This window comes from Anolis sagrei, chromosome 4 (assembly GCF_037176765.1).
Source record: "Anolis sagrei isolate rAnoSag1 chromosome 4, rAnoSag1.mat, whole genome shotgun sequence".
NCBI classification, from domain to species: domain Eukaryota; kingdom Metazoa; phylum Chordata; class Lepidosauria; order Squamata; family Dactyloidae; genus Anolis; species Anolis sagrei.
The window spans coordinates 157,613,566-157,640,185 of NC_090024.1; the positions used below are offsets into that span (position 1 = coordinate 157,613,566).

The 26,620-nt window shown below is 36.3% G+C and overlaps 1 long non-coding RNA gene across 1 annotated transcript in view; it reads right to left on the reverse strand.

Moving 5' to 3' along the window:
* The window catches only part of LOC137096827 (uncharacterized), a 401,635-nt gene extending 377,247 nt beyond the window's left edge, over positions 1-24,388 (reverse strand). Inside the window, exon 1 of the long non-coding RNA XR_010909753.1 lies at positions 24,075-24,388. This is a non-coding gene — a long non-coding RNA (uncharacterized lncRNA). The remainder of the gene's footprint in view (positions 1-24,074) is intronic.
* Between the last annotated feature and the right edge of the window lie 2,232 nt (positions 24,389-26,620).

Genomic DNA, 26,620 nt, shown 5'->3' on the forward strand with positions numbered 1-26,620 from the left:
GGATTTGGGGTGGTTTACAAAGCACTCAAAGATGCAAACACATAAAACACAAAAATTGCAGAAACAATAATATAAATGACAGCCAGCATAAATATCACTCTTTACAAAACTTCCTGGTTAAAATCAGTAAAATACAGCAATAGCTCCAGGTATAAAACAACAATCTCAGTCTTGTTAAGTGAAATCGATGGGTCCTCACATATATTCATTAAAGGAACTTAAATATGGCTGAAGGCTTGTCGAAAAAAATCATGTATTCATTTGTGTTTCGAAGGCTTGAAAATGGGGGCTAGTCTGATCCCCTCAGGGGGGTATTCCAGAGACAGAGGGCCACCACCGAGAAGGCCCCATCTCTTGTCCCCACCAACTGCACTTGAGACAGAGGTGGGACCAAGAGGGGGGCCTTCCTGGTAGATCTTAATGCCTGTGCCGGTTCATAGAAAGATATGCAGTCTCAAAAATAGGCTGGACCCAAAGTGTATTCGGCTTTATTGGTAACAACCTGCACTTTGAATTGGGTCTGGAAACTTAGCGGCAGCCAGTGGAGCTGCTTTAATAGGGGCATAGTGTGCTCCCTATAACTAGCTGCAGTTAATATCTGGAGCTGGTTATAGGGGATCAACATCCCCTTGATCAGGTGCCCTATTCTATGGTCTGTAAAGTTTGCATATGTTTATTTAACAATGTGAAGCTGATACAGATTGTGTTGGTATACCACCCAGTTCACTGGTTAACTCCTTCCCTTCATGAGAGATCCAGGGCAGACTCAGTACCCTTCCAAACAGCACTATATCCCAGAATATCAAAGCAGAAAATCCCACAATATCAGCTTTGAACTAGGGGGGCTTCCAGATAGCACTTTATCCCAGGACCATCCATGTTTAAAAAAATGTGGATGTTCCTGGGGTCTGTTTACCCACAACCCAGAAAGTGTGTGCTTTCTGGGGTGGGTGTCCAGATGTACTACGAAGTCCCAGTACAACACCGGGACACAGTAACCCCCACCCCTAAAACTCTAAAACCTTTTTAAAAGTAATGAAAACTTACCCAGCCTCTATTCCAGTTTTGCCAGAGCTCTCAGGGCATGTGGTAATGATGCATCAGGAGAGCAGGGGGTGGGGCGATTTTCCTCCACCCCCCTCCCCCCGCCTGCTCTCCTGGTGCATCATTTCTACCTGTCGGGAGAGCTCCAGCAAGACTGGAATGGAGGCCAGGTAAGTTTCCATTACTTTTAAATGGGATTTGTGGGAGGGGTGGGATTCCCAGTTTTCCGGACTAATTTAGTTCAGAAAACTGTGGGAATGGTGTCAGGAATGCAATCCAGACACCAGAAGTACTGGGTTTATCCTGTGTCTTCCAAGAAGGTGCGGAATTAAGCCACTATCTAATTAATTTGCCACAAACCAGGGTTTTCCTGATTTGTGGTGAATTAATTCAGGCTTGTCCAGAATGTCATCTGGACAGCCCCCTTTTTTATTGTGGAAGTTTCCACAATAAAGGGACTACCTAGATCTACCCTGGGTTATCTGAATCGACACTCAGATAATGTGGGATTTTCTGCCTTCATATTCTGGGATATAGGGCTGTGTGGAAGGGCCCTTTGGCGTACTGGTGGAGTTGTCACTGCCTATCGCACTGCAGCCAGCTTGTTAAGAGGACTGGTGACAAAATACACACAACTGCCTTTACAACATTTCAGGACACAATTCAAAGCATTGCTTTTGACTTATAAAGCCCTATATGGCTCCGGTCTAAGCTCTAAGATCAATCTGGATCTTCTCATGCTCATTTGGTGGAACAAGAGGGAAGGCCTAGTTAACTCAATTTAGTTCTCTAGACTTTGGAATTCTGGCCCTAGAATGGTCCTGTTTTTGCAAGTCATTTTTTGTGTGCCATCAAGCTTTTACAAACTTGATAAAAGTTGGGCTTTTAATGCTGTGCAAAGTAAAATCCATTACAGCAACACAGGATAGCATTTTAACTTTGAATAAGTTTTTAATGGATTTTAACTGGATTTTAATGGGTTTTTAAAAGTGATGCTTGTTTTTAATTCTGTTTCAATGTTTGCATACTTGTTTATTTTAAATTGTATAAAAATACTTTTTAGGTCAAGCCACATTGAGTCCCCTTTGGGGAGATAAAGCAGGGTATAAATAAATATAAACATAACAACAACAAAAACAACAATGCTGTGAACTGATATTTAGAAATGTGTGGCCAATGCTGTCCATGTGTTAAAAGGCTGGGCAGGGAGGAATTTCTGATGAATTCAGTGGAATTAATATGAGTGGAATATTTTCTTATAAACCTACCACATATTGCACTGCCAACTCAGTTAGCACATATATGGCTTACTGAGGAATGGAGGTTTGCATAGCTGCTTGAGTAATTTGAAAAGGGCAGCATTAACTAGGAATGTCACACTATCCCAAATGTCTTCCCCTTGATGTCATAGGAACTAAATCAGATCAGTTCCATTTAGTCCTTCTGACATCAACAGAATGAAAAGCATGATGGATCAAAGCCTTACTCAGTTCCAACCTTTCCGGGACTTAATTTTTTTATAAAGTACAAATAATAGGCTTACTGTAATATGACACAGCATCAACAAAATGCAAGGGAACAAATCATCATACCTGGTTGTAGTCTTGAATACAAATAAGAACTTTGCATATATATGGGGTAAGGTTGACTTTTTCCATAGACCCATATCACAGTCCTCAATTTTATCTTGGGACGAGCTGTAAATTTCTTTTTTCTTGAAAAATACTGATTAAGGGAAAAGATATCCACAAAAGATAGTGTGTAAACTGCTCTTTATCCAGGAAAAAAATACTGGAGTTACTGTAATTCTGTCGCGCATTTAACAAGCAACCAGAGACGGCTTTGAAGAGATGAAGGACAAGTTATTGGTATCTAGAATGCATGGTGTAATCTTTGAATCTCTTGTTTCCAGTGTATTTCTCTTGGAGAAAATCAAATTGGTCATTTTTCTAACTAGGATTTCCTTCTGGCCCCAATTATATTTGATTTTAATCTAAGCACTTTTCAACGTAAAGACTGGTGAATGGTCACCTGATCTTTCTTACTATAAAATGATTGTTTCCTTCTTTGGTTTATAGGATTTAATGTTTGTATATGAATTTTCACCAGTTGGCATTTCACTTGCCCTTTCTTTTTGGCTTTACTTTACAGAAGAATAGATGTATAATCAGAAGGAAGGGGAAACAGTTCACTTGATCAAGTGAATATTCACATACTTTACAAAAATCCAACACACACCCACAACTGCTGTAATCATGTGGCCAGACATAAACCAATAAGGTGAATATGTGCGCACAATAGAAACACTAATGTACTAAGTAAGGGGAGAACCAGTTTGTATTGAAACAGACTTGTATGCTGGTAAATGAGTCAAAGTGGGGCAAAGATAATATGCAGTAGAGCTGGAATATAGACCTTGTGTAGATTTAGCCTTTGATACTGACTTTAAGCTGAAATCATATATTCACACAACTGCACTAAGTTCCATTGAGTTCCATCAGACTTAAATCTGAGCAGGCACATATGTCACTGAAGTATTAACAGTAGCTCCAGTTTCCTTAAACTTGGATGTTTTGTGTAATTTCCACATAGTTGGGTCATTGTATTTATGAACGGTGTGTACATGCTTTCAAGTCACCTGCAAATTATGTCAATTCAATTAATTTTATAGAGTTTTCTTAGGCAAAGAATTCTCAGGGGTGGGTTTGCCAAGTCATCCCGCTGAAATATAGCCTACAGGACTTGGAATTCATCTGTGGTCTCCCGTTCAGGTAGTAATCAGATGACATAAGAACTGGTTCCTTTTGTGGTATGTAGATGCCCAATAAAGCTTACCTCCCTTTTTTATCCACTGATTTGTACAAGTTTCTGATAAAGCAGAAGACCAGGCTAAGTCATTTTTTTCCTCGTTGGTCAGTTGGCAACCTGCTTTAGGTAGACACAATCATTGTGGTGTATATATAAGACATGATTAGACAACTTCTGACCTCTCAAAACTTTTTACCTTTTGACATAAACTACTAATCTTCTGACCTCTCAAAACTTTTTACATTTTGACATAAACTACTAATCTCCTTGCTCTATCTGGGGGTTTGTTTTCACTTTGGGGGCAGAATGTTGGACTATAACCTATTAATTCTTAATCTTGGACCAGTTAACCTCTCCTACTCTGATAATGTTGATGTGAGGATAAAGGTTGACTGGAGGACAACACTTACCGTTTTGCATTTTTTACAGGAAAGACAAGTTACAAATATGATGAACAAACAAGGCGCCACTTTACTAAGTTGCCCTACTACAACCTTTAAAAAAAAGGGATGAAGACTTAATAATGCATACTTGTTCTTTCTTGGAAATCAGAAAACGTCATTAATTTACTGCAGTACTGTATTAGAACATTTTATAGCTTCTACATATTGTAAAGGATTTCCTGTATTACAAAATGTTTTGCAGAATAAATAAGAACATTTGTACTTAACTGGGACATCTGTCAGACAGACACAACACACATGCCTTTGGCATGTTGAAATGTCTACTCCAGCAACTGTATTGATCATATGCAGAATATTTCTCTGCTTGTCTACTTTGAAGTAAACTGTAATGAATCCAATGTGACTTATAGGTTTGTACAAGCTTGTTGCCTTACCTTATGAATATAGATTTAGTAGACCTGCCAGGAAGAATCAGAACAATATACAACTGTGGCCATAATAAGACACATTTAGATCAATCATCTATTTGAGTGATCAGCAGTAGCTAAACATATGATCTGAAATGGAATTTCATTTTTTAAAGTAGCTAATGGGTAGGAACGAGTCTGATCACCTTTATCCAAGATTCTGCCATTGTTTCTGCTCTATTCAGAAAAAAGTCATCTTTTCTCAGTGAGTGTTTCTGGTGCCCAGCATGGGATAAAAGGTACTCAGCAAGAGATCACAGTAAACAAAAGGAAACATACAAAAATATTACTAAGACTGATCCATGAATAGGAGCCATGGATTGTATCCACAGGATACAAATTGGAATGGCCCGCTGGCATGGAAACAGCATGGGTGTTCGTATAAATACACCAGAGATTTCAGGACCTGCCGTGACTATACAGCTCTAGTCTCAGTGACCAATGCCAGTGTCTTGTTGCTGTTCATTATAAGGGTCACTGGTTCAAACTCAGCATGAACCAGTGTCTGAATATAGCTGGTTTTTCAAGATTCCTTTCTGAGTGCTACTCAAGTACATGGCACAAGATAATGGCAACCACAAATCCATTAGATAGCCTTGATGCCAAATCTAAGGATACATTAAATGGATGCACTCATTTAACATATCTTGGTTTTACTTTAAAGCTAGATGGAGAAGGGATCATGACTGGAAATCTGACATGAGGTGGAAAGCTAGCTTTTTATACTCCTGCTGTGCAGTTCTAGTAAAAAGTGCCTCTTTGACATAGTTGCAATTTATCCTGAAATTGGTGTCAATGTCAGTTTGCTGTTGAAGAAAAATAATATGTGTTTGCCAATCATGCTGCATACTAATCTCTGTTTCCACATGCTGTGTCCCCTTCTGTCTCAAAGCCAGCCCTTGCTAGAAACATGTCACTTTGAGGATTCATCTACACTTTAACTGCCATGGCACAATGCTAAGGAATCCTGGGAGTTGTAGTTTTACAAGCTCTTTAGCCTTCTCTGGAAAAGAGTACTGGTGTTTCACTAAACTGCAAATATTAGGCCTGGGTAACAACGCAAAAATTTGTTTCTAAAATCGATTTGTATTTGGGGGGTTTTTGCGTTTCGATATTTAAAATAATTACAAAAATTTCCTTTGAAAAAGTTCAGTATTTACGAAATTTCGTTAATTTCGTTAATTTCGTTTTTAGAATATTTTTTGAATTTTTTGAAGAATAAAAGAAAGATATTTTTCAGAAATATTTAAAAATGGAAAATTAACAATGCTTGCCCTGTTGTGGAGAGAACACAGCCACAGGACAGGGACAAACGCACACACACAGGCACACAAGTGTCTTTTCTTTTTTTAGAATATTTTTTGAATTTTTTGAAGAATAAAAGAAAGATATTTTTCAGAAATATTTAAAAATGGAAAATTAACAATGCTTGCCCTGTTGTGGAGTGAACACAGCCACAGGACAGGGACAAACGCACACACACAGGCACACAAGGGTCTTTTCTTTTTTTTAGAATATTTTTTGAATTTTTTGAAGAATAAAAAAAATATATTTTTCAGAAATATTTAAAAATGGAAAATTAACAATGCTTGCCCTGTTGTGGAGAGAACACAGCCGCAGGACAGGGACAAACGCGCACACACAGGCACACAAGGGTCTTTTCTTTTTTTAGAATATTTTTTGAATTTTTTGAAGAATAAAGGAAATATTTCAGAAATATTTAAAAAATGGAAAATTAACAAAATGCTTGCCCTACCCTGTTGTGGGGCGAAAACAGGGCAAAGCCTCCCCGCTGCTCCCAGCAATGAATGAATGAATGAATGCAAGCACAAGCCATGAATGAATGAATGCAAGCAAGCAATGAATGAATGAATGCAAGCAAGCAGCCAAGAGCCAACCAAGCCTCCCTCCCGCACCTCCCGTCTCCTTCGCAATGAGCAATGCGGCCACGGGGAGCCGCTTTTAAAGGGCAGCCCGCCAAATAACAATCAGCCACGGTGCTTGGGAGCGCCGGATTGGCTCCCGGCGCACCCAGCATCCTCCATCCCTAAAACGTCATTTCCGAAACGGGCGGAAGCTCATAAAAAAGATGGAGGATGCCGTTTCGATATTTAAAAACACTTCCGGGTTTAAAAATAAGTTTTGTAATCGTTTTGTAATTGCTAAAAATAACGAATATTTAACAAATTACAAAATTAACGAACGAAACTGCCCAGGCCTAGCAAATATCTTGATTCTACAGTATTGATCCAGAATACTTAAAGTCTTGCCTCCTGCTTAATATTTATAACACTAGAATTGAGAGACTGATTTTGGGTACATCTACATTGTACAACTAATGTGGCACGACACCACCTGAACTGCCATGACTCAGGACTATGGAATCCTGAGAGTTATAGTTGGTGCAACACCAGCACTCCTTGGCAGAAAACATTCAAGATCTTGTAAAGCTTCCATACCATGGAGACATGGTATTTAAAAGTAGAGTCAAACTACCATAATATGACTGTGTAGATGTACTCTAGGTCAGAATTGTATTGAGTTCCCTGTAAAGGAACTTTCTGGAATGATCACAAATCCAGTTTTCTAAGGGGAAAATGATCATTGCTAGAAATATAGTAGAAGTAAGAGAAGTGGAAAAGTAATAGTACTTCTATACTGTAGAAATAATGCAGTTTGACACTATTTTAACTGCCATGGCTCAATGCTATAGAACCACAAGAGTTGTAGTTTTACAAGGTTTTGAGCTTTCTCTACCAAAGATTGCTGGTATCTCACTAAATTGCAAATGCTCAGACTCAGTAGCATTAAGCCATTGTAGTTAGAGTGGTGGTAAACTGCATTAAATCTACAATATCAATGTACCTAAAGACCCAAACTTTCAATTCTGCAGCTTGCATGGTTCTCTGTTAATTAATCAGATAACATTAATACAAATCAAAACTGGAATTCCTGTTTATCTCTCAGAATAACACAGAAGAAATTGCCACTTTGTTTCGTATGGGTGGCAGGAGTGTGTTTATATCGGACAGAGATAATCTTTGCCATGTCTTAGTCCCATCACTTCCGTTCTTGGCTACAGTGCTGTGATATATTTGACTCATGCTCTTACATGCTTCTGTTCCATGTTCTACCCTGTTTTTCCTAAACCTTGACTAGTAACTATCAGATACATTGTGAACAAATCTGATGGCTCTTTAGAAAAAATATCCAGGTGCGCCTGTGAGAAAAGAGCAATCGAAGGGCAGAATAAAGGTCAAAGCTGTCTCCTTGGGGAAGAAAGGAGCAGGAGGAGTGTGAACGGTGAGCTGAAAACACCAAACAGATTGCATACAGTACCAGCTCAGTTATATTCTGTTGTTTCTATCATATAATTGGGATCAGTTTTACAACAAGAGTTTTCTTCGAGATCAACTAAAATGGCCATCAATATTTCATTTCAGTAAAAAAAAAAAAGAGGATGGTCAACATTTACTGGTTGAGTTGGTCCTTTGATAGGAATTGCTTTAAGCAAAACACAATACTATTCCTTATCAAATATGTGTTCCCAAAAAAAGGATGTGGCTTTTTTTTTTTTTTTTAGGGGGAATGTGGATCAGAATTATTCAGGAAAATTGAGGATTTTTTTTCATAGCAACAAAACCCTTTTAACCAAGATATTTGATTGGGGGTCATTTTGCAAATTGATGTGAAGGTTATATTCAAATAAAGGGAAACCCTCATTTGGGTGCTACTTTTATTGGAATTCATGCATAGGCTTTAAAGGGATAGTAACTCAATAGCAGACATTTCCTTACATTCCTTATATTTTTCAGAAGACTAATGAAGGCATTGAAAACTGTTTAAGATTCTAATTTTAGCACAGCCAAAGAGTAATGTATTCATTATTTATTATATATGCATGTATGCTTTCTAAGTACATCTGCCTGAGAAAAAAAGTTAATTAAAACTTTAAAACTGCTCATTTGATTGGCGTTTTATCTTTTCACTTTGTTCTTAATGAATTGGCTGAAACAATTCCTTATTAGAAATTGATCTTTATTCTGTTGGGAAAAAATAACCAAGGATGACTTTCTACTGAAAACAGCCTCCTTGGATATTGTTGTTCTAGCACAAATACAGGAACATCTATAGGGATATGTGGTCTTTCCTTTATATTCTGATTCTTGCCCGAAAATAGCAAAATGAATACCCATTCTTTCAAACAGACCCACAGAACTAGGCTTTGTTCCAGCGTGGATGGGTGCACATGGAAGCCACCATAGAAAATGCATCAAGAAAGAATTGGTGTGAATAATCCAAGTGATTCAGACATCTGAAAATGTGTGCATTTTTCCCTCATAGGGCACAACCTATTTGGTAACTTTACTTAACTATAATGAACATAACCTATATCTTTTAAACAGTGTGGACAATACATGTTACTAGATGGGGCTACTTTTCTTTCTTCATTTTGATGACATAGATTATGTTTTCAAGAAATTGTTTCGTGAACATGTCCTAAAAGCACAGCAAGAATTGAAAATGAAAAGTCATGTAAAAGTTGGATATTTTATAATAGTGATTAATACAGTGGATGATTAAAGTATGAATTGGTAATGCTTGGAAAGAGGGTAAAAGTCAAGAACAATACCTCCCCCAAACCACTTCAAAAGGACTAATTTGGGTTATATTCAAAATTGATACTCTTTGATGCTGAAGTGCTAAGAAATTATAATAGCCTAATAAATTTGACATTTTTATAAAAAACCCACTTATTTAAAAGCAAAATTCTTATAGTTTCCTAGAAAAATATAGGACACATAATAGAACATATTGAGTTATTTTATTTATATTTCATTTCTAACATCCACATAAAATAAAGCAGATATTTAAAAGCAGAAATTTCCAAATACATCTTGGTCTATATATTACAGATGAAATGCATCTATTGTTCTCTGGAGGATGATTACATGCTGTTCATGTGTATAGGCTTTGTTTGTTAGATGTTGTTTCTGTTGGTGTAAATGTATATGACCATTGGTTGGAGCATTAATAAATTGATTGATTGATTAAGTAAAGGCTTAGCTAAAACTTTTCTTTACTTTATATTTGTATTATTATTCTATCACAAGAGAAGACAGAAGTGTTAGCTCATGTATGTTATAGTGAGGATGTTAATATTCTGCTTTTTATTTTTATCTTCTATATTTGATACACTTTGGAATTATGACCTTTCAAATTATGGAAAGAGCAGGTATATAAGCCATCCCCAATGTATTTTTTAAAAAAACAAAGTAGCCGCTAGTTACAAAGAGACTATGTTGGTTTTCAGTACTGTACTTAGAACGCAGTCTTTCCAGTGGTATGGTGAAATCTATTCAGTTAACAATGTCATGATCCCTTTAATTTTGATAAAGTATATCTACTTATCTGTCTGCCTCTTCCTCAAACTGAAAGATGCTGAACATGTGAGAAGTATATTTTGAAAAGTACATTTTGGTTTTTAAAAAATCACACAGGCTTGATTGATAACAATATAATAAATAATTTAAGGCTTTTAAAGCTGTACATAAAAAAAGATATTTATCAGAAGCTACCTCTAGATAAGTTGAAATTTAAACTCAACAATTAACTAGGAATCTAACTTTTGCTGGTAGAGTTATTTTTGTAAAAGAAAAATCCTGTTGAATTTCTAATACTTGTTTAAAGCTTTCTTTAATATAAGTTTCAGCTTATGCATATTTGTGTGTATTTACATTGAAATCCAAACAGTGCTCTTTTGGAGTGTTCAATAATTTATTTTAAGGTATTATTAAATGCATCATCAAAATTCTTGGAAATGTCGAAAGAAATAACACAATCCCCACCCCCCACCCCTATATTTGCAAGTGGGCTGAGTGGCAGACATCTGGGCCATAATTCCAGAACATAATGCTGTAACTGACCCATGCTATCACAATTATTTTCTTAACTTGTGACTTCCTCTTATCCAGTGATATACTAAACCACATGTACAACTAATCACTTGTGTGTGCTTTTTGAAACAAAAATGCTGAATCCTGACCTTTAATCTACCTTTCTTGTTTGATTATGAATGACAGTGACCTTTATCTAATAGAAAACAGATCTTCTGATGCAAAGATATGCAAACTAAACATGTAAATTCAGAATTAAGATGGAGAAGTGCACATTATTTGGAGAGAAATTAATTTATGGGGAAGCATTTATTACATTTAAAGCCAATGAGGAGACTGGTGAAGGAGGCGTTTGTCAAAACAGCAGCTTTAATGGTTTATGGGATGTTTATTTCACTTTGCAATATCATTGCCAATACATTTTATTTAGAATGTTGGAGTTTTCATGAAACAATAACAAATATAACATGTTCAAGTAATAATCACTTTGTTATTTGGAAAATAGATTTGGATTTCAGAATAAGAACAGGCTGTTTGTTTTCAAATGATTTCTTTCAGACAAACTGTCAAAAATATATTTAATTTTGCAATATCCACAAGCCACTCTTACTCAGGGTTTATCACACAGCTTTTGAGAATGCTTTACCAACACTTGCAGCTCTTTTTCCCTGGTCATTTCAGTTGCGTTCCCAGCACAAATACACAAAAAGTTGAGCATTTAAACCTATATGGGAATATATATATATGTCATATAGAAGGCAAAAGCCAATTTTATGATAAAGTGCTTATTCAACTTTTCTCCCAGCACTCACATCCCTCAAAGCATGTTTTTCCCTTGGTTAAAACAAATGAGCATACGCTGACAATACCAGTCACAAACGCAGTGACATGAGAAAATGGAACTGCAGTCTAATCCTCTAATCCACATTTTCCGCTCCTTCGCTGTTCTTTATTTTAAATGGCTATAAATTAGGGGAAAGTATCTGCCCAACAACTCTTCTGATTTGATTTCATATAAAAAATCCCAACATGAAACTACGAAGGCCTTCCTTTCTCTAAAAAAGCATTCTACCTCCCCCCCCCCCTCCCCAAAAAGAATTCCCACAACTCAAGCATACCTGGCATTAGCATGTACTTTCATGATTAACAACAGGGGGTTGTCACACTGCTATTTCTGAAATAAATAGATTTTTCTTGACAAATAGACAGCATTTTGCACTGCCTTATACATCTAGCATTGATATCATTACATTAAAAGCATGTTTTATGTAATGTTATATAGGAAATTAAACAGAATTATATTATTAAATAGATTTTTCTTTTTGGAATTTTTTTGTGCAGTGTAAGAAAAGGCAATGTATAGGCAGACATACACACATCAGATAGTCGAGATTCTTGTCAAACGTATAAGGATCAATTCAAAATAAAATACAAACAAATATTTTTAAAAATATAACCAAACATGGGAATAAGTATTTTAAACTTAATGAGATTTACCTTGCAGTAGAGAGATATAAATTACTACACTAAAATGGTCTTGTGCAAAAGCTACACTTCTATATTTTTCTTCATGACATCTCTATTACCTGTTTTTCCATGATACTCATTTTCATACAATCAAGAAAATATATCAGCTCCAAAATCACAATTTAGCATAATATTTGACCTATAAGCAAACTACCAGAGAGTTCATGTACAAATAGAATCCAAATTCTTTTACAGTTTTCACTTCTTTTCACAGTTTTCATTTTGTGGCATTAGGGCCATCTGATTTCAAAGAGGAAATTAATTTAAATATGAATAATATTATTCATGCCATTTTAATTATTTTATACCACTTCTCAAAAGGCTCTCAGTTCATTTTGTAGCAATTTATATTAGAATACCAGTTCAAACTGCTTGAAAGGTAGCTATCAAACTTTCAGGGCAAACCTGTCTTATTATCTCTATTTTTTAGAGAAAGTCACAGCAGTAAAAATACACTCACATCTTAAATGTGTTACTATTATTTATAATTATTATGTTCATTTATATCCTGCTTTTTCTCTCCATAAGGAGACTCAAAGCAGCTAACACTAAAAACATTACAATGCAGTGTTGATTGCAATGTTAACATTAATGTTAGAGTCTAATAGTTAATATAAACATTTCAGGACAATACTATTACTTACTATGAAATAGGGGTTGCTTTGGTTTACTCCCATGTCACAGTCTTTCTGTAGTCAAATCACAGCAATTTATATATTTGTTTAATATTTAATTATAAACTACATATTAAAAGGGGGTGAAAAACTGTTTAAATACTTAGATGAGGAAGAAATATTGTTTAGTTATGAGAGTAATGAATAAGTAAAGTTGAGAAATTATCATAAATTTGTGGTCTTGTTCTGTAGTTAAGAAATGCACCATATTGTAATGATATTAACTAGACATCCCTGACAAAACAAGCCATACGGATATATTTGAAATAACTAGACCATTGCATTTCCTCTGAACAGGGTACTGTTAAGATATAAACAGTTATTTGGGGAAAATCTGAAAAAAACTGATACTTTTACATATATAAAAACATGTTTGATAAGGTTTTCTTGCAGTGAGTATAGAAGAAAGGTTGTTTTGAAATAATGTTCCTGACGTATAAAACTAAACACTTCAAATGATTTCCCATAAAAAGAAACCCGTTGATATTTATTTTAAAGGGACATAATGATACATGTTATTTTTTTTAAAAAAATCTCAATGGATATCTATCTTCTATATATCAAAGATCATGATGGGGGAAAAGTCATATTTCCCAAACTCTTAATCACAACACAGGGCTCTGACATTAGGATTTATTTATTTCTAATCAGATGCACCACGTTGGAATCAGTTCATGTGAAGACCATGTGAAAGATTTGGAATAGCTTCATAAGGAAAATGGCCTGTGTATAAAAATCATCATCGTCGTCGTCATCATCATATTTGGGCTTGGTCTTTGGAATACCAAATACAGAGGACTTGATTTCTGAATCTTTGTGTATAAGACAAATTTTGGGCTCCATCTCATAGGAAATAATGTTATATTAGTACTTTTATTCCTAAAGTGGAAAGAAGAAGGACAGGAGAAATGACATTAGATGATGATCTATTCAAAATCATCTGTTCCTTGCATAAGCAGAACCTCATGCAGCCCTTCAGATGCTGAAATGCTGCTTTAGATCAAACATGACCGCAAGGAATGATACAAGTTCACCTTTACTCTCTGTAGATAGTTCCTGTTAGTTTCTTTTTCATTCAGCTGGTTATTTTCATAGGAATATAGTCAGTCATAGTGTAAAAAGGAGAGATATTATGTTCTTTACATTCGGTCAATTTATATAAAAGGATTTTCATTTATATGAAATTTGTGTCTATCATATTAATAGTTTGCACATCACATTAAACCATGTTTCAACAGACAGATGGGTGTACTAAATTTCACCAAATGTCTACCCCATAGGAACCACAGTTCAAAAAAAATGATTTTTTTTAAAAAAATAATAACTAGAAGCGGCTGAGCATCTGCTTTGCTTCCTTTTTCTTTTGTTTGTGTGAGGGATTGTAAGAAAAATAAGCTCCTGTTTTCATGCCAGTTCCCTCTTCCTAAATCTTCCATGGAGTGAATATCATCATTTTTAAAAAAAGATAAGAACATGTAATTTGGTGAGAGTGAGATGGGTTCTGAAATAGACCCAGGGAACAATAAACCAAGAGTTCAGACACTGCAAGGAATCCTTTTTGTCCACCCAAATTAAATACAATATGCACGAGCACAGGAGAACTACAGTTAGTCTTGAAACCAGTCTGCTGTCCTCCAGAGTAAATATCTCAAAGCTTTAGCTTCTGCTTTCCCTTAAATGTGGCTTCTCCAATCACCGAAACCAGGAAACAAAGCTGCACTGAGTATGATTAAATCGTTAGTGCTCTTATAGTTGTTTATTATACAAGCAGAATGTAATTAATGCTTAAAAGTTGAGGGGTTGTTTTGGTTATCATAGCTGCATTTTTCCAAGCAGTTGCGATTCAACTGCAGAAACTCATCTTCACCAGATTTAATATCTATAAACACACCATCTTCATATTATTCCAATGTGACAAGATTAAGGGCAGTGACTGGTATGTCAAGCACTTGCAACTGAGTACCAAAAGCTGCTTTTGTATCAGGTTCAGCACATATCAAAATAACAGCTCTTTGGTACACCTATTTCCACCACCACCACCACCCAGTCCAAGAGAAATATCCTTGATGTTTGAGAGACATTTTGTAGAACAGAAAGACAAACCCTGGCTTCTTTTTCACTTACTTAACTTCTCCCTCTACAACACAACAGAATTATCTGTCTTACATGACTGGGGAATATACATGTCATAGGAAGAGTTTATGTTTCACAAAACTATAAATAAGACAAAAAATGCTCTGCCTTCATGATCTTCGAGTGTTTCCAAGATTTTTCTTGCATATCATTGCAGGGCTTTATGGCATAAAATTATTTCCTGAACTTAAAATTTTACCTATAGAATCAGACAAGAGGGGTTTTTTGCGAGGCGGGGTGGGTTGAAGAGGGTGCTATCAGTTAGCTCTGACAGTAGTAATTAATTATTATTGTTATCACTGGGAGGAAAATTGCAGGTAAAAATGAAACAAAAAAGCAATTGTGTACTGGGTGTAAAAATATTGGTTGATTGGAGACAAAGGAGGTCCAGCCACAACTATAAAGCTATCATTTAATTTAATAATTAAAACAGTAATATAATTTAAAATTAGTTTCATACAGTAATAATATGGGAATATCTTTTACATTTTCAAGCTATTAAAAGGTCATTAACATTTTTAATATATTGTATAATGTTTAAGGAGGCCCACTTGCCATCAGGCAAGCATACACCGTGGCCAGTCTGCCATTGCACAAAAAAGTGACAATTCTTTTAAAGTTACAGAGCAACAGACTAGACTTTAAGTAGGGAAAAAAACTTAATAACTGCAAACGTACAAATAGGAAAGGTGAGAGGAGAAAGAAGTGTTGATGAGCAATGTTGCTGATGAGATTGTAACAAGATCACTCTGAAGAAAATAACCACCAGGCCAAGTTTTGATGGAGATGTTTGACAGATGTATGGTTGAAGGCTTTGTTTGACAGACTTATGAAACTAGAAGGTAAAATAATTCCAGGCTGCATGGTGGCATAAAGAACTATGCACACTATGGGTTTCTTTACTTCATTACAGTCAAGAAAAAGGAAAACACATGACCTGACCGGGGTCTTAATAACATAACCTCTTAGAGGCTTTTCATTCATAGTGTTGTCATAAGTTGAAACCAACATAGTGGTGCATAGTAACATTATTAATTGGAAAGTGTGGGACTGTTATATGGCAGAGAGAAAAAAGAGAAGAAAATAGATGTTCTTATATTAACAAAGAAGGTGATTAATTTCTATTCTTGTACCTGGATATGGGTGGTCCTCCAGATGTTATTGGAGTAGAACTCCTATTATCACTGACTACTGACTGTGTAGTGCTAATAAAAATGTGAATTTACTAACATCTGGTGAGTCATATATTCTCTAGCCCTGCATTAAATTCACCGACAAGAGGAGCAAAATAGGTGGGTATGTTAGGTCTCTTTTACATTATTTCCACTGTAGTTTCTTTTTAGCTATTACTAAATGTTCCTGAAAGTTTTAAGTCATGAATGGGAAATGTTACAATATGTACCACCCACATGTATGCTGATCTCTGAAATGATGTATTCATGTTGATTCAAATCCATAGACTCATAATAGATTTCAGCCTTTGTTAAGCAGATCACCCAAACAGAATGGGGATATAAACTCTCATGTCCAAGCTGAATGCAGTTCCTTATACCATGTGTATATTTCAGCACTTTATATTATCTAGTTCACTTAGGAAACTTTCATATTTTGCATCGTCTGAACATTCCCTGAACATTCAACACTAAACTTTGGAATATTCAACCTAAAGATTCCAGATTTCCTCATAATTTCATTTAGTCTTTTTTACTCACTTTATATTATATTATCTTGGCAACACAGAGACATTTAAGTAGAAGTTACATGATGTAGTTTTGGAAATTTCATTTACACCAACATATGTTTATGTAAGTCTCTGGGATTTCATTTAAAGTGTTGCAGCAATAACAGAATGATTCAAATGAAATGCCTTTGTAACAAATAAAATCTTCTGAGCATTTTTAAAATGACAGTTGTAATGAAGAGTTTAAATCAATGCATACTTATGAGGCAAATATGTAATTATTTTTATTACTATTCTGTGTCTCATTGCTTTTAATAGCATATTCTTTTTAAACCTGAAATTTGCATACCTTCATCTCGGTGCTATTTGAAGAGTCCAACATTTTTTGAACATTTAGGTTAAGTGTATCAGCTATATTAGAGATGCCCAGCTGTCTCACATAAATTTGCAAGAACTTTACTTCTATGATAGGTATTTGGGATTTTCAATTAAATTTATTGATAAATAAATTATCAACATAGGAACATTTCCTATGAGTGGGAGTCCAAAATTTGTCTTATGCACAAATGTTCAGAAATTGAGTCCTCTACATACGTTTTTGGTATTCAGATTCTGTTGGACCCTCTGATCTGTTTTTCAGGACTCTCCTGAATTCAGTCAGGAAAAAAATAATCTGTTTTTCGATTCAGCAACCAAAAGATCCAGGAAGATCTGGCCCATTGGCGGCAATGGGGAGCTTACGAGGCTCCCGTTTCTGTCATTTTAAGGGCATCAGTCTTAAGAAACCATTATTTCTGGAATACTTTCTCCTTGGACCTCTTCATACCCTCTACCAGTTGCACCTGCCCTGTTGCTGCACCATGCAGTCTTCCTCCTCATCCCCCTCATCGCACAGAGGGGAGCCTAAACCTCAGTAAGCTGGTTGGATTCAGGCTTTAAAAAGGGAGACCCAGGTATTTCTCCTTCACTCACCCTTCTTTCCTAAGCTACTTCAAGCCTCAAGGCAGCTGGGTTCAGATTTTAAGGGAGAGGAGACCTATTTCTCCCTTCAAGCCAAGCCGACTGGGTTCAGGTTTTAAGGGAGATTTGGCTTTTCCCCCCTCCACTCTCCCTTCTTTCCTCAGCCTGGGTTTCACTTTGCCAGAGGTGGCCCCCACCATCCTGACTTCTTCTTCACATGGATGGAAACCTTTTTAAGCTGGCTCAACAGATCTTTCCTTATGGAAATATGGGAAGCCTCCCATGATTTCTGGAATCTTTTCTCTTTATACCTTTCCATAAGACCTGGGTTAAAAGCATCAGGCTTAAAAAGACCACTCTGTCTTGGATCGTTTGCCCTCAAGACCCTTTCAAAGAAGCTAAGGCACCCTTTTAAAATACTTATTTCAGTGGGAGCCACACCACCTGAAAGAGCATTAGTCATTCTTTTAAAAAGATATACATTACCTCCTCATTTTATGGTAGCTTTAGGAATGGTAAGATACCTCTACCCCACATTTGAAACTTGTCTCATGTAAAGGGCACCATTTGTGGCAGTTTCTTAAGTGTAGAAAGTAAACCGCTTGCTGTTTGATTAAAAAAGCAAGCCAAGCTATGCAGAGCTGCAAATGGCACCAAAAATTTAGATCACTGATCTGTCTCTCTCAGAAGCCTGCTCTCAACAGAAAAATGGAGGCCCACCTTGGCTAAAAGACACATCATGGCTTTCTTCTGTTATGATTGGCTCAACAGGCAGGACTCATAGGGAAACCTCATGTGAGCATGCAGCTGCCTCTCTGAGCTCCACATGTGGAAAAAAGAAACTGAAAGCAGTAGTTTTCAGCAGCTACGTGGTCTGTTGCAGCTGGAAAAAAAAGTGGCAGCAGAGCCTGTGCCATTACAGCTGGTCAAAACAGTCGGAGTGTGTTTTGAAAAACCGATAGGTGCAAAACCCTAGTAGGTATACCATAAATATGTTTATGACCTCAAGGTGACCAGCAGATACAGATTGAGTTTCCCTTATCCAGAATGCTTGGGATCTGAAATGCTTTAGCTTTTGGAATGCCCATATTTGGATATATGCACATAATAAGATATCTTGGAGATGGGACACAAGTCTAAATGAAATTAATGTATGTTCCAGAAAGCAAAAGTGTCATTATCTTGGTCATGTGAATGATTTTGGCACATTTGGGATTTCATAATTCTGGATAAGAGGTGCTCAATCTGTACAGCTATGAATCAGCAAGGACATCAAGCCCTTTGGTCCATTATTGGAAGGATGCAGTTTTAATATGACTACTTTGAAGTAAATCTTTTTGAATGCCATGAAACAGATTCCTTTTTATGTATCATACCCTTGGGCCACCTTATTCCCACTTAGTGTAATAAAATTTGTTTTGGAAAAGACACATTTTTTTCTAGTTTCTTGTAGTTTAAAGAAATGACATTGCAAACAATTAAAAGGGCTAAATTAATACGATAGTTCTGGGCATATGGGGATTTTAGCATCAAATAGCTATGTTAAAACTTCCATAAACTAGTAATTCAGAAATACATTTTCAATGCCTCACAGTGCTAACATTTAATATGATTTTTTGGCCAGTGGTATTTTTTAATACCTAATACTCATCCAATTCTCAGAGGGTTAAATAGCCCAACTTTCAAATTGAATTCTCTAGAGAAGGTACATTTCAACAGGAAGACAATTGAGAGAACAATCTAAGCTAGCACAAATAAACAGAGAGAAACAAAGCAACAATTGCTTTTTTTTCCTCTTTGGACTTATTCTTGTTCATTTCTCTTTTCAAGATAACACTTGCTGACACACTGTCAGATAACTATGTTCAAAGTTCCACAGACTAACCATTCAGAGATGCATTTGCACTCTGTATATTTTCCTTTATCTGGTCTTTTCCTGGCGTGTTGTGCTTGGCAAAATCGTCATTGGCTTCCCAAAACAAAAACAATGAGTTTTTTGAAGAGAGAAAAGGGAGGAATGAGTGTCATTTTTGAACGCCTCTGGAAATCACAAGGCATGAAAGGACATGACAGAAGCATGCAAGATTCTGATGAGAACAGTTGTTTGCATAAAATTTTTAACTGTTACCAGCACTTCAATAAAAGTTGCAAGGAGAAAGAAGTAGATAAAGCCCCAGATTAATTTCCATCCTTACCTAGCACTTTACACCCGCTGAAGAATCCTAAACATATAAAGGAATGTCAATCTTGTTTCATGAAACAAGAGTTAAAAAAAAAAAAAAAACACAGAGAGAAGAGCTTCAAAGCCTGTCAGTTGGGAAGTCAGTCAATTACAGATGTGATTCACTTCTTAACCCCTTGAGGTATCAGGAAGCTTTTCCTGCAATAGCAATCATTTTCTGCATTCATTTGGATGAAAGGCCCGAAGTTTGCAACCTGATCTTACAGCCAAATATATTGAAGCACACGGTAATGAAAGGGGTTGTAAAATGAGAACAGGATATAATCAAGTATGTAAATTGATCAGAAACCTAAGGGAACATATTTTCATTTCAGGCTTCTATAGGCCATTATCTCAAGTGGCAGGCACCAGCTTGATAAACTTGTTGTCAATTATGTTCCCTTTTCTACTAATCTTTATGAGGCCCCAGTATTTGAAATAATCTGTCAGATGGCCATATATTTATTTCCTCATGATATCTTAAGATGGGAATTTCTCATGGCACAGCAAAGCTAAGGCACATATCCCCAGTGAACCAGTAAGAACTTAGAATTCTGAGCTGGTTCATATAGTGTCCTTTAAAGATGTCAATTTATCTTTTTAACTGTTTTCATAAAACCAGCAGGAAAAGATCTCAATAAAAGAATTATCTATGGGACAAGTGTTTCTCAAGCTTCCTAATGCCATGACCCCTTAATATAGTTCCTCACGTTGTGATCCCCAACCATAAAATTATTTTCATTGCTACTTCATAACTGTAAGTTTGCTACTGTTGTGAATCATAATGCAAATATCTGATATGCAGGATACATTTTCATTCACTGATTTTGTCATTTGGGAGTTGTACTTGCTGGGATTTATAGTTATTAACCTTCAATCAAAGAGCATTCTGAACTCCACCAATGATGGAATTGAACCAAACTTGGCACACAGAACTCCCATGACCAAGAGAAAATACTGGAAGGGTTAGGTGGGCAATGACCTTGAGTTTTGGGGTTGTAGTTCACCTACATCCAGAGAGCACTGTGGACTCAAACAATGAGTCCAAACAATGAGATCAAACTTGGCATGAATATTCAATATGCCCAAATGTGAGCACTGGTCGAGTTTGGGGGAAAATAGACCTTGACATTTGGGAGTTGTAGTTTCTGGGATTTATAGTTCACCTACAATCAAAGAGCATCCTGAATCCAACGAATGATAGAATTGGGGAAAATTTCACACACAGAAGCCTCATGACCAACATAAAATACTGTGTTTTCTGATGGTCTTTGGGGACCCCTCTGATACCCCCTCGTGACCCCCCCCAGGGGTCCCAACCCCCAGGTTGAGAAACATTGCTTATTGTGTTAAGAAAATGATAGCTCATATGAAAAGGGGACAACATGTATTTATTTATTTATTTATTTATTTACAGTATTTATATACTGCCTTTCTCATCCCTGGGGGAACCCAAAGCTTCAGCATAAAATCTAAGTTTGCATCTAATGCGATAGAGACCATGATACAAATTGCAGGCAGATTAGGAAAACATGAAAATTACTGTGGAAGACAAAGCAGCTAGTCAAAAACTGGAATAGACTTGAATTTGTATATTCCTGGAAAGAGCTCTCAAGAATGTAAATTTTATAATAATTTGTTTTTTTAGACAGAGTATATAAAATTTCTCAGTGAGTCTTCAGATAGAAACTATGCATTTCAGCAAACAATACGCAGGCCCAATATTTTGAAATGATTATAAATGTGTAAATGTGCCCTCACTGAAGTACATTTCTTTACCTGCAAAGCTTTGGCCATTTGGAATAGTTCAGGAGAGGGAGAAAAGGAAATAAGTGCATGCCAGTATTTTTTTTAAAAAAAAATTCTCCTGAAAGGCCTTTCATCTCCTTTTCATATTTCTGCTAGTGAGTCATCTAATCTCACCTCACTTTATTGCCAAACTCAAAAGGGATCATCTTTAATCCCCAACATTATTTGGGCCACAATTCCATTCAAACCAAAGAAACCCCCTCTGTGTCTTTTCATAAACTTCAATGTTTTTTTTAACCTGAGATTTGCTTTGTAGGTTGCAGCTAAGCAAGTACATTATTAGTTGTTTTCAATATAATTTCCCTCCACTCCTGCATGCAAACCTTTGTTCTTCTCCTAAATCTAGTGTTTCATAGTCCCCTCCTATCTCTTTTCACTGGATACTAGTAAAGGAGAATTTCATTTTGCAGAATTTAATTTGAAATAAGTCTATTTAGGTAACTAACTACATGCTGAAAATTTAGATCACTAGCCTTTGTACCGTTAAAGGCAATTGAGTGCTATTGAGTTAAATTTACAATTGTGCATGGAAGCACATACAGAAATTAGAAACATATGGCTTAAGATACTTAGACAGCTTCATTAGGTGAATGTTTTTACTTCAAAAACAAAATATTGAAACAGTTGTCATTTCTGTTGGTGAACAGAAAGTCAGAATGCCATGCATGCTTTTGAAGATAGTTTATTGGAGCATTATTGAAAAGCTTAATTGTTTTTTGTATATCTTATTTCAAAGCATAATAATATTAGAAAGATAGCTTCTTTGCTGAACAATATTGCTTGTGTAGTGTCTTCATTACTGTAGAAATGAGACCCATTGGAAATTTTGCTGTGCTCAGTAATAAAAAGATGCTTTGACAAAAGCCAGAATATGGTCCAGTTGCCAAAACACAAAAAATAAAGCCACTTTCTCTGGACTTACAGGCCATCCTTAGTTAGCAGGTCAATGTTCTCATACTCTGTTGGCACATGACTTTATCAAATCACAGCTTTAGGATATAGTCCTAGAAGGAAGTCAAATATAATTCAATACAGTGTTTGTGTGTGTGCGTGTGCGCGCGCGCGTGTGTGTGTGTGTGTGTGTGTGTGTGTATATATATATATATATATATATATATATATATATATATATATGGAGAGAGGGGGGGGGGAGAGGGAGAGAATATGATTCCATTCTCCCAACATTCTCACCATGAAAATTACTTTGGTATATTTGTATATTCAATTTAAATTCTGAATCTTAAGTGTGGATACATCTTTGTACTCTACTGTTTCTGGTAGTTTTTGAATATGTCCAGACCAATTTCCTAAAAGTGTTTGCATCTTAAGAAGATTTATTGGATCACATTTTATATCTAAGGTCTTATTGTAATACATAAACCCTTGTGCAATGAGTTTTTTCCCCCTCTGGGGGTATATTTATGAACTGATTTCACATGTGTGATGTGCCTCTTGAAAACAATGTTAGAGTTATACACATCCCAAGTTGTCTCTGAGATGGAGTTAAAAGGAGAGGCATGTGTTACTCTAAACTGTTATCACCCAATGAAAGGAACTATCCATGGTGTCTGACTGGATTTAATGCCAAATCTGTTATCCTTGAAAAATGAACTGAATTATTTCACTGTATCTAATATGCCTGAGACATTCTTAGGAAAATAGAAACTGATTTTTATTTTAGGCTGCAGTGTAATTATAGGTTTTGAGAACTGTGTGTGTATGTGTACACATGTACAAGTGTTTCACACCTCACTTTTATTTTTATGAAGCTCTATCCATTAGCATTGAGTAGAGGTCTTTTTCCTAGTAATAGTACTGGCATTTCTAATATATATGCATTTATAGAACACATCGATGTTTATCTGATAGGTGTTTGTGTAACAAGGCCTCCAGCTTCATTGTTTATGTGCTGGAAAGAGACAAAGGGTGACTTATAAATACATTGGGTTTTTTTTCTAAAAGCCCAAACAAGCAACCGATCTCATTTACTTCTACTGAAAGAGGCCACCTTAATAAAGTCAAGGACAGACCTGGAATTTTCATTCTGGAATTTTCATTTTGTAGAATCAAGAAATTGCACTTATTAGAAAACACTTCCAGAGGGAAAAGAAATCTTAAGAAGTTATTTTGTTTGCTTGGGGTTTTTTTCTTTTCTTTTTTATAAAAGTAAGACTATGTGCCTGGATCTAGGAAATTGCAATTGTGAGAGAGCCTTTGATAAGATCATCCTTTGCCATTGTGCAGTGGATAATAGATGGATGAATTGCCATTAGAATAACAGTCCTTTAAACAATTGTAACTGTGCATTTAAGAAACAAAACATCGAACATTTGCATCATATTTTTCAGAGGTAAGGCTGATAACAGTAAGCATCATCATTATTCCACGATCTGATCCTGCATAAGCAGCAAAGGTATTGCCATGACTTTAGAAGAATCAGACTTCCTACCTTTCTTGGCAAGATAGCTGGAAGGTATGTCCCTCTTTAAAAGAAAGTTGTAAGGAAAACCAGGCAGCAGTTGCAGTAAATTGAGTCCTTTCAGTCACTGTATACAAGCAGCAATTCTGCTGTAAGGGGGAAAAATATAATGGGAGGAGCAGCTGTGAACGAGTGACCTCCTGAAGCACCGCTCTCTTTGTGAATCGAGCACTTGGGAGCCAGTGGCTCTGATTTGCATGGATTATCTCCACTTGAACAGATACATTTAAATTTATCTGGCACAGTGGCAAAAGATGGAAGAGTAAGTGAGTGCGAGAGACAAGAGAGAGAAAGAATGGGGCGGGGGGGGGGGAGCAGACAAGTGATCGGAAAGCTTGGCTGGGGAAGCTAATTCAGGCAGAACTAGGCATGTCTCAGAAGAACCACAGCTCCCTCTTCATGTCATACTTGTAAGATAAGAAATGCTCTCATTACAGGCTATTTCAATGAGGTGGGGATGGTAAATCATTCTCTCTCTCTATCTTTTAAAGAAAAAATAAAGTTTGAAATGCATTAGTTATTTCATCACATCAAATCCAGTAATAATGCATATTTAGCCACGAATACTATTAATATAAAGAGAAAAGAACTGTAGCCTTCCGCATGTTCCTGAACCGCCTTGACCATTCACTGCACTGGCTAAAACATATGGGTGCTGATGTTTAACAAGGCCTTTTAGGGTCTGCATCTCCCTCCCCCCACCCTTGGTCTAAAAGTTTTATCAAAGTTCCATATGAAGTCTTGGTAGCCCTTGCAATTATCTGGCTTTATGTTTTTCATGTTTATGTTTTTCATGTTTTTCATGCACTAGAGGTGAATGTCTTGTGCTGGAGGATGGTAGAATAGCTAAAGGTACTTGGCAACCAAGATTATACCCACTTTTTTAGACCTTAATGAATACAGTGAGATTTAGTTTTTAGCAGACATGACTAAGATTTGCAAGATTGTAATCCTATTTTCATATGAATATGAGTAAGCTACATTTGAGAAAGCACAGACATGGGATTTCTGTAATAGGTCTGGACTGTATGTTCCCCCTAAAGTAGTAGAATTTAGGTGGATTATTCCATAGGTAAATGTTTAGTTATGCGGCTATGTAGTACAAATTATATGTTTATATTCAGAATCACAGATCCAGTCTGTCTCATTCCCAAATATTCAATACAATTCAAAATGGTATGGGCTAAGATCTCCCAGAGAAAGAATGATTAAAAACACAGAGATGAAAATGAAGGGAGGGGGTTCACTGGATAGTATGGATGAGCAGTGTAAACTTAGAACTCTGGAATATGATTGAGGCTCTAATTTATCTTTATTGCATCACTCTCACTGGATGCAATACCTCAAGGAGTTCTGTGTTTGGTTTTTTCCTATTTCTTTTTCCTGGAGACTCCATAATCATAATGTTTACGAGGAGTACAAAAACTGTAACCTATAAGCATCTTCTAACCTCCAATTCATTTTATGGTCCTCCTGAGTTCCAACCCATTTCCCTAGTTTCTTAATAGGAAAAGTGGCTCCAAATGCCAGCCTGTGAATGGTGTTGGGCATCATAGCACACCATTTTTCCCAACCCAGAAAAATTCCATCAAATACCAGGAAACAGTCAAAATCAGATAGGGTGAAGTGTAATAGCAAAATGGGATGATGGAACTTGCAATGACATCTGATGTTGTGGTTAAAAAATCTGATTTTTTACAATTTTTAAATCCTGGTCTATCTGCATGAGAGAGCTAGATTCTATTCAAAGTGTCTGTAGATCTCAGGAAGCATCAAATGATAGGTTACCTTTGATACTTAAAATGAATATGTACTTGGAGTTGATCTGTGGTTAAAATACTATCCATGTTTGTGGATCTCCAGGGACCTCCAGTTAGAGTGCTAAAGGGCCACAGCTTTCCAGTTTTGCCACAGTTTTTAAGGTTAGCTTTAAGTCTATCTTTAAATCTCTTTTCTGGTCCACCAACATTCCATTTTCCATTCTTGAGTTAGGAGTATAGTAACTGCTTTGGGAGACGGTGATCAGGCATTTGGGCAATGTGGCCAGTCCAGTGGAGTTGATGGTGTAGGAGCATTGCTTCAATGCTAATGGTCTTTTCTTCTTCCAGGATGCTGACATTTGTCTGCCTGTCTTCCCACAATGGTGGAATTAGGCAGTCTGGCATCCAGACAATTTCTCAATGCTTACAGTCCCAAAGTTATGGTATTCTTATGGAAAGGTTGTTTGAACAGAGAGCTTTTGTTTACAGTGCTTTTTTTTCAATTCTTACAAGTGGTCTTGGGAACAAGAGTTTATTTGTACAGTCAGAAAAATGAGCATACTGTAACAACTTTCTGAGCCATGGAGGTTCTGTTTTGATTCCCATTCACTCTGTATCCCCTGTCCTGCTTCCATTTCATACACGTGAAAACACTGCAAGAGATCATCAATGGAATGAAGTGTTATCAGTAAGCAGAGAACCATAATTTCTTCCTTTCCTTTCCATCAAATGCAAGTGAATCATAGCTATCTTGAT